Consider the following 12,417-nt stretch of genomic DNA (forward strand, 5'->3'; position numbering starts at 1 on the left):
AGGGCTGTGCCACCCTCGTCACCAGAAACTTTATTTCCAGAGGAAATGTGGGGACATGTCCCAGGATGTGGAGAAAGGAGGGCGCCAGGAAGGTGTATTACGAACTCCAACAGGCACCCCCGCTTCCCTCCTGTGGTCTAAGGAGTTATAGTCCCAGATTTACCACTTTCCCAGGACAAGTAACTTTGCTCTCTGAACCTCAATTGCTTCCGTTGTAAAATGGGATTAAGTTTTCACCTCTCTTATTGGGTGCTAAGGACGAAATGGAATTAAACGTCCTGGAAAACGAAACAGGAGCTTGGCCCCCATGAGCAGATGGGGAGGGGGCCTGCCGGGATAACCGGCTTCCTGCCCTGGGGACAGAGCGTGCTTCACCCCTAGGAGCTGACAGAGATGGCCCACAGCTGCTGAAGCAGGACACAGAACCTGAGGAAAGTCAGACCTTCCCTCCCTTGTCAGGTCCCTAAAAGGATTCTCTGAAGGCTGGACCTGTGGTATCCTACTTCCTTCTCCCCCAATTTATCCCACCTACCTTGCTGCTAGTGGAGGTCCTTGGAGGGAAACAAAGCCCTTGCACACTGTGGAAAAAGATGTGAGAAGAAGGGAAATGAAGCGAGTTGCAGTCATTCAGAGGGTGCTGGTCCTGGCTCTGAAAGGCACAGGCCTCTGAATGGAAGAGGAGGGAAAGGAGCGACCATGATGCATGTGGAAGAAAGTACAGGTATCAGGACTTCATGGGGTCCAGAGAGCCCCTGCTGCCTGTGCCTCTCAGGCTGGACACACATATCTGGTGTTCTGGCCATGTCCTGGGTCTGCAGTGTGGTGCCCTGTCTTGCAGGTATGAGGTTGCCTGGCCTCATGGGATGGACTCTGCCCTCCCTGCCTTACAGGTGTTGGCAAGATTCATTTTCTCACATGGCTGACTTTATTATGAAGCTTTGCTTTGTGAATTCCAAACCTAAACTGCTTACCTTTTGTTTGTGTCCCCCTCCTTCCCACTCCCAGCATCTTGACCTTTCTCCTTGCTCCTCTTCTCTGCGTTTTGTAACACAGTGCATCCTTCAAGACCTTTCTCAAATGTCACCGCTTCTCAGAAGCCCTCCTTGATCCACCAGCGCTCCACTCTGTGTGCTTTTGTCCTCTTCTGACCCCCAAGCACTTGTATCTGGCTCTCTTATTGTGCTTATTACATTCTCTAGCCTGGTTGTGATGTGTCCTTGTCTTAACTTCTTTGGTCATTACTCATCCTAGTGGCTTCTGTGTTATGAGTTGCTGCAGCAGACAAAGCTCGGGTTTTGGAGTTAGAATGACTTGGGTGTAGCTGGTTCCCACAATTGGAAACTGGCTGAGAAAGTCAGCCTTCTTGGCCTCACTGTCCTCATCTTTAAAAGTTCTAGCCTGTCCCTGGCTAGATTGGTAGAATTAAATAAGATTTAATTCTAACGCTGTTCTCCTCCCTTACTGTTGCATGTAAAACTGATTTTGTAATTAATTTAAATTTGTTACCAGAGTAGTCCTTGGTTACAGTATTATTGAATCGCCATATATGCTTATTGTAAATACACTGAAATGTCTAAAACTCAGACAGTGCCCACTTAAATACCTTTAATCTGTCTAATTGTTGGTTTTGGCCAGTATCTTTGTGTTTGTTACAACTGAATTATATTTTAGCAAAACTTTCTACTAGCAACAAATATCAGGATCAATCTGTTTAATTCTATTTCTGGTTACAAACAAGGAGGATTTTTGGCAATTTGAAAAACGTGAAAATAGGCTGCTTCTCCCAACACACACCACTGGGATCCAGATACACCTTTCTTCAAATATGACAATTTGAACCCACATATATGGAGTCAGTAGGATTAGATGAAAATTGCTAATTAATCTTCTGCAGGTTCATTTAGAATCATATACCTGACAAGTGTGACTTCTGAAATCAGTCCTCATATTTATTTCCAGATTTGATGGGCTTCTCTGCCACTGCTTGGAAACATGTAAGGAGAAACTGGGACAGAGAAACCGCCCTTGAATATAGAAAAGAGTGTGGCACCGGCTCGGTGAAGACCATCCAGATCACACTTCTGTTCTCCTACTGGTCAGTAATGGGACCTGGGCATGACTTTCCTGTCTCTAGGCCTCAGCTTCTTCATTTGGCAAATGCGGCATTCTGAGAGCCTACCCTGTTCTCACAGTCCTCCCTTTTTGCTTCTGTGCTTCAGCCTTGCCATTTTTCTTTTGTGTCCAATTTCTTGTAACAAACACACCAAAAAAACCCCCAAAATAACAACCCCCAAAGACAAAAAAAAAAAACCAAAAAAACCCAAACAAACCTAGAATGTCTTCACTGATACCAGGGATTTAAAAAAAAACTTTATTAAGAAGGGTAAAAGTCGAGAAAGCACAAAATAAGAACATCCTGGTGACCTGTTCTTATGGAGGCCTGAAGCAGCTCTTCTTAAATGAGAGGCTTGCTTGGGTTGCTCTGTCCCTCAGCAAGGCCTTTCCTGGGGTGCGTGTGCTGTGGTTGCTCATGCTGAGAACCACTGTTATACTGAGCTGCGGGGCAGGTTGAGTCGGGGGAAGCAGGGCAGGTGGGGGTTGTGTGAACTGAGAGCCAGTGCCTGTGTGACGTGATCAGTTCTTATTCTGCTTGTCATCAGCTGGGAATGTGGGCTCAGTTTTGCCAGATTTCCTGACTTTTTAAGAGAAGCTGGAAATTTTATGATACTTAAAAGTTGGCAACTAATTCAAATTTTTGATGAAGATGGTGTGAGTCAAACAAAGTATGTTTTGGGGCTGAATCTGGCCTATGTGCTGTTCATTTGCACCCTCTGCTAAATGTAGTGTTGTCTTCTTGAGGCCTGGGTTTGTAGTATATAGTAGGTGTGCAGTAAACATTGGTAAAGTGAATATGACTCCTAATGGCAAATGGCTTACAGCCTGCTTAAGCTTTAAGTGGAATTCTCAAAAGCCACACAGAGATTAGTAACAACCTTTTTGTGTTGGGTTCAGAGCCCACTAATGAGCTGGTAAACTTTTACAATATTTATACCCTGATAAGACTATCTAGTTGTTAATAGCTCTGTGAAATACAGAATAGACTCTCGTTAGGAAACTGATTCTCACAAGAAAATTTTTCCCTAGTGGGGACAAATGAACCTGAAAAACTTTTTTTAATTAAAAAAGGATATTTTTAATAATGGGATCATTATATTAAAAAGGGAAAAAAAGACCCCCACCTTTAGCTATGGAGATTTGGGTGCCACTGATGGGAACAGCATATTACAGCAGGGCAGGTGGGCAGCTGCCCCGCTCCTGAGCTTCCCAGTGGCTGGGAGGAGGAGCTAGCCCTGGGGCAGTTGGCAGGAGGAGTGTGTGAGGGCCAAAGGGGCAGGACAGGGAAAGACTTTTGACATGGCAGGGTGGGCACAGAGCTGTGGCTCCGTCAGAAGTCTTCTGAGGTGGTCTCACTCAAGTCCTCCACATTCCTCTGAGGACGGTGTCAGGAAACACTGGAAGGCAAGAGGCACATTTGCTCCGTCACCTCCCAGCCCAGACACAGACACCTGGTGGCGGCAGGTCCGGGCACATCTGCAGCTCAGCCCAGCATTGGAGCCTGACTAAGCTGCATGCAGGCCAAGCTGCACCCCCACCCCCACCGCCGACTCCCCAGCTGCCTGCTGGGGGGCAGGCTGGCCTGCCACAGGCCTGGCCCGGGTGTCGCAACTTCTTCCCTCTAGCTTCTGGAGGCTGCTCCCTATTAAGAGGAAGGAGATGAGGCCATTCCAGAGGTAGCACAGGGTTTTGGTGGCAGAGAACTGTTCCTGTTTCTGCACTTCTCACACAAGGTCAGGCATTGAGGGGACCGAAATCCCCTGAAGGTCCTGCTACACAAAGGGGAGTGTACTGTGTCTTGCATTTTGGGTTTTGATAGCTAAGACTGCCAAATCTCAAGGAGGGGATATCAGTAAGGAAGAGTGATAAATACTCTTGAAAATTCCAACCTGCAAACAAACCCAGGCCCGATTCTAAACTGCTTCCCTGAATCCGTCTGCCAGTGATGCAGTTTATGAGCATCACTGGCACCGTCTGCAATCAGGAAAGAATATTCATTTCTGACACGGAAAGTTGAATGCTTATGATGGTTCTTTCAAGTGTAATGCTTGGAGAAAACGTAAGTTTGGCTACTGTTGTTTTGATATGTCTGGGATGTGTGAAGTCACCTTCTCATTTAATCTGTCCTCCATGGCCATTAAACAATCAATGACAGTCATAATAAGGCTGTGGCCTGCCTTCCAAACAGCCCATTCTCTCTTCACCCAGGCAGTGGAAAGAAAAATATCACAGGTGGATTCATCCCTGGACACTATTCAGTACTACAATTGCAATTCTGAACTCAAGGAGCTCTATTTCTAAGTGAAGTGTGGAAGAAGTGTTTAGTTGTTGAAAATCCCTTAGACTGGCACCTTGCATATTGAGTCAATGAATTTGGAGTGGGTTTTATCAGGACAGGACAGTTTGGGAGGCTGGTGAACATGTATCAGGAGAAAACTTTTAAGGTTCATTATACCTTGGAACATGGCATCTTCTCAAATTTAATGACCCATTATTCAAATTGAAGGAGAAAATATTTGTGTTACTATAACTGAGAATTCCAAACTAGGTCATATTGCTTTTGGAAATTGGGAAGAAAGGGTTAGGGAAGATGGACTGTGGGGTGGATTTTAAATTATTCTCAATTACTAACTGATATCAAACTTTAAAAATATGTCTTTGGAAAAGAATCATACAGAGGGCTGGGTTAAAACCCAGATTGCAGGGCATCTCCCCATCCATAGTTTCTAACTCTGTAGATCTGACTATCAGAGGATTTGCATTTTTAACACATCCCCATGTGATACTGATTCTAGTGGTCTAGAGATTGCATTTTGAGAATCACTGCTGTAGACAAATGTCCAGACTACTTGTTCTTCAAATAGTCTCACTTTGATATTATTTCCCATTTTTGACCTTTGGAAAACTATTTGGTAGTTGTGCCTCTTAGTTTATATTCTTTAAGAAATACCTGAAATAAAGATATTTCAATTGTTTTAAAAATTACGTCTTTGGGAATTTTGGTGTATTCTTAAGGGAAAAGAGAGCTATGAAAAAACAAAGTTACGCATTTTATGTTTTTGAAAAAGTAAAACCATCTTTAAATTTGACTTAAGTTTAGAGGAAATAGATTCTTCTTTACAGCCCTCATCTCTGATACTGAATAAAATTAATTAGTAATCCAGAGTCTAGGCATGAAAAAGGACTATAGCAGATACTATGCTGTGATTGCCTTCTCAACCTCCATTTCATTCCATCTAAAGCATGTAGCAGCTATTTCTTCTCGGTGGGTACCCGGCCCCAGTCCCACAGGTGGTTGGTTTAGGTAACCCAATCACAGGGCTTTTCCTGGTCACAGGGATTGGTTCCAGGGTAGTCCTATCAGCTCAAAGCTTGGGACTTTTGTTTGATGGTCATGGGAAGCCAAGTTCTTTCCCCATAGTCATGAAGAAGGAGACAGGTAATCCTTGATGCCCTGATGTTACCTGCAACCGTCTTATGAATAATAAAGGGAAATCTGAAGGGGAACAGAACACACGGAGATGAGTAGAGTTGAGAGAATTGTAGGGAAATTCAGCTGAAGCTTTGATCAAACCATACATGAAGGCTTCAGCCTTTTTAGCTTTGTGAACAGTTAAATCATTTTTTATCACTTAAGCCAATTTGAGATTTTTTCCCCTTATTTTCAGTGGAAAGCTTCTCAGCTGATGTAGAAACTTACATTCAGTTTTACTGGAAGATTATTCTGAGATAAAGGATAAATAAAATACCAAGTGCCCTCTGTTATAACAGTCTTTGTTCAATCTTTCACTCTCAGATGACCTTGGTGATAGAAGATTAGGAGAGAATCTCCAAACACAAGCCCTCAATCCACAGACCCTGGGCAAGTGAGGAGATCCTTCTAATTAAAGCACATTGATGCTGTCGTCTTGAGTATCTCCTTGATCGTAAGGAAAATATTTTACAGAAATGCGCTGACCACATGCTTTAATTTTTGAAGAGACTTTGCTTCTTGGCTTTTGAGATTCAGAGGGTAGGGGCTGTTGATTTTTACTGTATCTAGAACAGTACTCTTCTGTGTGCAGTTGGTGCTTCTTAAATATGGGCTTACCTATAAATGTATATGTGAAGAGATTTAAAAACACATTCCTGACTTGTAGCTTCTTAAAAGTACCTTCTTGTAAATGACATAATTGAAGACTTCTAAAAATGTAATTGCCAACTGCACTTGGGAATCCACTTTGTCAAACTGTGGCTTCTAACACCTTGTCTCCGGCACCAAATCAGTTTTGATACCGACGTTTCCCAGAGGTGTGGCTTTAAATCCTCAAATTACAACACAAGTTTTAACAGGCCAGTTTTGTCTGTCACCAGGAGTTTAGTAATTAACAAAATGCCCCAGCACTAATAGTTTATCAAAAGGCGAGTCAGTAAGTAAGAGACATTATACAGGAAACAAACCTGTATGCTTGTGAAGGAACTCATGTAAGGAGTACCCCAGTTACATGTTATGCTCAATTTGGACCCAGTCACTGAAGCTCAATCTAAGACTTCAAAGGGAGACCAAAAGCAAGCCCTGGGCATAGATGCTGTATATTAAAATCTAGTGACCTTTATAGCATCCATTCTAGGAATCACACACCTCCGAATCATTTTCACAGCCGTGGGTATTTTGCAACAACCTTTGTTACACGCCTTCTAATAAAAGTTAGTGGTTTTCTTGGGAGTCTGAAACAGAGCACATAACAGCCAGTGAGTAACCTGCAAGTAATGCCATGGTGACAATTTTGCTTTGTTCCGTGGGAGCGTAAGAAGCCGAGTCAGGACATGGATCGCTCTCTGTGAGTGTTGGGAAAGGCAGGTCTGCACGCTCAAGGAGGGGAATGTTCTCTTTATCTGAGGTGGCTGCCAAGTCTTAAACACTAAAACATGTAGGTGTACTTGAGTAAAGAGAAGGCACTGACATTACAAAGATAACATGATAGAAGGAAAGAAAAAAGAGGAACTGGGCTATTGGGCAGAGATGTAAATTTACTCCTGGAAAGGTGACCTGTTTTAGAACCTTGGTGTCCTCAGATCTTGACAGAAGGGTCCACATACATCCTCACGTTTGTATTTCTGCAGAGCAGGCTTTCTGCCTGAACCTCCCCTCTCACTTTCTCTCTTCAGGACACCCCTAATGGATTGCAGATGTCCCATTTGGTTAGAAGCACGTTTCAGATACATCTGTCCTTCTTGCTTTTATGCAAAAAACACCTGCAAATCTTTATCTTTGGTTAGATTTACCATACATTTGAAGCTTTGAAATTTTGGTCCAGTGGGAAAGAGGAGCATGTCACCACCCTCCTCCTTCTTCAGTTGGATTCGATCATGGACAATAGCCTTTGGGGGAGATTTTTTCATTTTTCTTTAAAGATAAGAGTCAGGAAGGCTTTAACAGCCCACACCTATTTGGCTGGAAGGCTAATTAATTTCTTTAAGCCTATAGAGTCTATGGAAAAATCTATGGTAACTGCGAATGGACAGTATCGTGTGTGTGTATGTGTGTGTGTGCGTATGACTTCCTGATTTTGAGTCTTAATGAAGAAGATGGGACCATAGCACCTGAAGAAGAGAGAACAACGAAATGTTGGCAAACTGGCAAGGATATGGTTATAGGACCAGCTTTCTTAGATGTGCCTTGAAAATGCACGTGATGTATTTCCGATAAGTAAGTCCCTCTAGGCCTCAAGGAAGGTTTTTAAGCACTCCCTTTATTCACTCAACTTTAGGATATTCCATTCCAGCACTCAAGGGATGACAAATGCCACTTAAATAGTTTTGAGAGAATAGTTTTGAGAGAATAAAATAGTTTTGAGAGAATAAAAAAATAAAATCATGAACTGCCTCTGGGAAGGCTGAGAAGGAAATCCACATTTACTGTGATTTTTAAGGAGGTGGGATTCATTGGCTAGCTGACCAGCAGCTGTGTAGCTTTGCCAGCCTCGGTTTTCTCATCTGTTAAGTGAAGGAGGTGGATTAAAGTCATTTGCTTATTGCACAAATAATTATACTGAGTGCCGTCTATGTGTCAGACACTGTAGTGGTGCCTGAGGACACAACAGACCCAGTCACTGTCCTCGTGAGCAGCCCCTCAGCAGAACTCTCACCCCCTGGTCACTTCCCATCATTCACTGCTGACCCTGGGGATTGGCTTAGAACTTTCCACACCACCTGGACCTTCATTAACTTCTGCATTTCAGTGTTCATGTGGTCTGCCTATCCAGTAATCCGGCCCTACGATTCTTGGACCTCCTCGGGCTTCAGCTTCTCTTCCCTTTCTCACATCTTTGTTCACACTTCAGTGTATTTTGAAGCTATAAAGACCTCTAGTTTCCTGACTCTTCTGTTTCCTCTATCAGTCTCTTCCTGGCCTCGGTCTCTTACCTGTGGAGTAAGAACCTCATTTCTATTATTCAAATTACTCTCTCTAGTAAGTCATAATTCCCTGGCACCACTCTCCTTCTGCAGCGTCCAACAACCAAATTCTAAACCTGGATCAATACTATAATCAGCCTCCTCAGCTTTAACATGCAGACTGAGTGTTGATGGAGAAGCAAAATGGTGGTGGGGTTGGTGCTACCACAAATACTAAGTCTCTACCTCAGTGCCACATTTCTGTGGACAACTCCCCTTTTTATTCCCCTCAGTGATTTAACCAAAATACATTCAAATGCCTGGTTTTTAAAATTTTCTATTTTTTAATTATTGCTTTTGTTTTCTTTCTTTTTTATTTTTGGCCACACCACCACGTGACATGCGGGATCTTAGTTCCCCCACCAAGGATTGAAGCTGTGCCGCCTGCAGTGGAAGCGCAGAGTCCTAACCACTGGACAGCCAGGGAAGTCCTAAATACCTGTTTTAAATCTCTCCTCTAGTCTCAGAGAATGGTGTTACTCTTCCTTCCCCACCAAGTGCCCCCTTTGGGACCCTATTTGTAATAATCTCTCTTTATTGTATCTTCAATGTCTCCCTTTCAGTTAGTTCTTTTGGTCCCAGCCTATAAACATTTAAAACCCTCTCCCATTTTGAGGGGAAAAAACACCCTTATAGTGAACTATTATATCAATAGATTCTTCCTTTGAAGTCTCCCAGTATTCACACCTTCTTGTAGTCCCCTCCCACGTGGACTCCAGGCTTGATGCAACTTGCTTTGGCTAAAAGGTCATTTAGCAGGTGTGATGCAAGTAGAGGCTTGGCAACACTGAGCTTATCTCTTTTGGATTACAGTAAGTCCCCTGGATATGAACGAGTTCCATTCTGAGAGCATGTTCATAAGTCCAATTCGTTCGTAAGTCCAACAGTTAGCCTAGGTACCCAACTAACACAATCGGCTATGTAGTTCTGTACTGTAAGAGGTTTATAATACTTTTCACACAAATAATACATAAAAAACAAACACAAAAATAAAGAAAACCTTTTAAATCTTATGGTATAGTGCCTTGAAAAGTACAGTAGTACAGTACAATAACTGGTGCTTTTTACCAGTACCAACTATATCACTGCTGCTTTTCGCTTGCTTCCGGACATCCTGGGCTTGAAATAAAGATTCTGTACTACTATGCTCTATACAGTACTATACAAAGTACACAAAAGCACAGCCATTTGTAGAGGATGCAGGCACATGACAACATACACCAGACGTGTGAACTAACATGTGATTGGACATGTGAAGGCACGTTCCTATTTTTGAGAGTTTGCAGCTTGAAGGTTCGTATGTAGGGAACTTACCTTTTGGAGCCCAGCCACCATGGTGTAAGGAAGTCCAGATGGTCCTGCTGGAGAGAATGGCCACGTGGAAGAGGCCCTGTAGCATGACCCACCAGTTTGGGAGAGAGGATCTGAGATCACGTGGAAAGAGAAGCCTAACTAGCCCAAGCGCCTGACCCACCAGCTGAATAAATCTAAGAGTGACCGAAGGAGAGATCAGCAGAAGACCTACTGCATCAATTGATAGAATCCTGAGAAATAATAACTCCTTGTTTTAAGCCATAACTTTTAGAATGGTTTGGTGTGCAGCAGCAGCAATCTGAAACAACCCTGAGAAACAAAAGCCAGAGCATTCCCTTGACCTCACACCTTCTCCACTCTCTCTTCTTCTTGTCCAAACTTTTCAAAGTAGTCTACACTTGCTGCTCGCTTCCTCGATTTCTCGTCTGATGGGCATTCTTCAGTTGTTCACATCCTTCTCTGCTGTATTAAGTCTCTGTGGACCACAGGTTCCCTGAGTTCCACAGCATCTCATGCTCCTGGTTCTCCTCGTTCCTCTCTCACCAGATATTTTCCATGTCCTTCATGGGCTCCTCTTTCTCCACCTGTACTTTTCATGTTCGTCAGGGTCTGTCCTCAGCCTCCTGTTGTTTATACTTCCCACTCTGCCTCCTTTGGTTTAGACCCTACACATAGATACTATGAAAAACAGCATGCACGGCCCTAGGCCTGCAGACCGTTGTGGTGCATAGTAGTTTTTTCTAAGCAAGCCTGCCTCCATGCCTCCACTCCTATCTCTTTTACCTGGAATAACCTCGCCAGCTGAGGTGGAACACTGCTTCCCCCACCTCCCTAGTGGCTAATTCCTACTCTTCCTTTAGGCTTAGTTTAAGTTCCCTGTCCTCCAAGAAGTCTTTGCTGATAGCCCTCTGTTTTCCCTTTCCATGCTGGGCTAGATGTCCCTTTTCCATGCTGTACACTGAGGATAGATTTCCTTTGCATTTAAGACATTTTAATGGTTCTTTTAAGTGTCTCCCCACCATTAGACTTTTTGCTCCGTGATGACAAGGATCCTATCTTACATGTTTAGTATCTTCCCCCAGGGTTTAGCATGAGGCTTGGTGTATCATCTTTGCCCGGTGAATGACTGTTGAGGGACTGAATGTAGAGTCAGTGTCCTTTGGAATTGCATTCCATTTTAGGTTTTCATATCTCTGTAAGGGGAATTGGCCTGTAATTGTGTGTATGTAAATCAAAGAAGTTTGGAGTCCATGGAGATATTTATTTTGTAACATCAGTTGGTAGCTTCCCATCTTTCCCAGTGCTATGGAAAAGTTTTTTTTTTTTTTTAACATGGAAATTATGTTCCTCTAAGATTTGACAGCATTCACCTATATAGTCCCTTATTCCTGAAATCTACTGGTAGGGGTAGAGGGTTTTTTAAAATAGTTTTTTTTCTATTCATTTTCCTTTATTGCTCTTTTCAAGTTTTCTGTTTCTTCTACTGTCAATTATTTTATTTATTTTTTGGGGGAGAAATATCCATCTAGTTGCTATTTTTATTTTTAAAAATTATCTATCTATTTATTTATTTATTTAATTTTATTTTTGGCTGCATTGTCTTAGTTGTGACATGCCAGATCTTTCATTGCAGAGTATGGGCTCTTCGTTGTGGCACGTGGGCTTCTTCCTCTCTGTGGCGTGCAGGCTCCAGAGCACATGAACTCTGTAGTTGTGGAGTGTAGGCTCAATAGTTGTTGCTCATGGACTTAATTGCCCCATGACTTGTGGAATCTCAGGGACTGAACCTTCGTCCCCTGCATTGGGAGGTGGATTCTTAACCACTGGACCACCAGGGAAGTCCCTGGTTGCTATTTTTAAATTAAATAACACATAATTGTGTGCAATTATATAATTAAAAATATTATAGCTACTCATGTCAATTTTCTCAATTCTAATTTTGTTTTCTTTTTTCTGTTAATCAGATTTGTCACTATATTGTCTATTTTATTTGTTCCTTCAACAAGTCATCTTATTTTATCTTTATTATTTTCTTAATCTAATTTTTCTTAGGATTTCTTTAGTGTTCTATATCTAGAACTTTAAGTTGAATGCTAAATTCTTTTTTTAAAATAAATTTATTTATTTATTTTTATTTATTTATTTATTGGCTGAGTTGGGTCTTTGTTGCTGCACATGGGCTTTCTGCAGTTGCAGCAAGTGGGGGCTACTCCTCATTGTGGTGCGTGGGCTTCTCATTGCAGTGGCTTCTCTTGTTGCAGAGCACAGGCTCTAGGTGCACGGGCTTCAGTAGTTGCGGCACACAGGCTCAATAGCTGTGGCTCATGAGCTCTAGAGCACAGGCTCAATAGTTGTGACACATGGGCTTAGTTGCTCCGCGGCATGTGGGACCTTCCTGGAGCAGAGCTCGAACCCATGTCCCCTGCATTGGCAGGCAGATTCCTAACCACTGCGCCATCAGGGAAGTCCTGAGTGCTAAATTCTTTTCAAAAAAAACTTCATGCTATGAATTCAACTCTGAATATATCATTCGCCACTTTTGCTATATTTTCT

The 12,417-nt window shown here is 42.8% G+C and overlaps 1 protein-coding gene across 4 annotated transcripts in view; it reads left to right on the plus strand.

The window, feature by feature from the left end:
• The window catches only part of SH3GL3 (SH3 domain containing GRB2 like 3, endophilin A3), a 302,977-nt gene that overhangs the window by 1,784 nt on the left and 288,776 nt on the right, over window positions 1–12,417 (plus strand). For 2 of the 4 annotated variants that reach the window (XM_057721494.1, XM_057721495.1), the window contains exon 2: window positions 1,960–2,095. The gene's annotated coding sequence lies outside the window, so the exon portion shown is untranslated. Of the gene's footprint in view, window positions 1–125; window positions 839–1,959; window positions 2,096–12,417 lie in introns of those variants that run through there. The other 2 variants (XM_057721492.1, XM_057721493.1) reach the window with 2 other exon arrangements.

The sequence above is a fragment of the Hippopotamus amphibius genome, chromosome 2 (genome assembly GCF_030028045.1).
Source record: "Hippopotamus amphibius kiboko isolate mHipAmp2 chromosome 2, mHipAmp2.hap2, whole genome shotgun sequence".
Classification (NCBI taxonomy): domain Eukaryota; kingdom Metazoa; phylum Chordata; class Mammalia; order Artiodactyla; family Hippopotamidae; genus Hippopotamus; species Hippopotamus amphibius.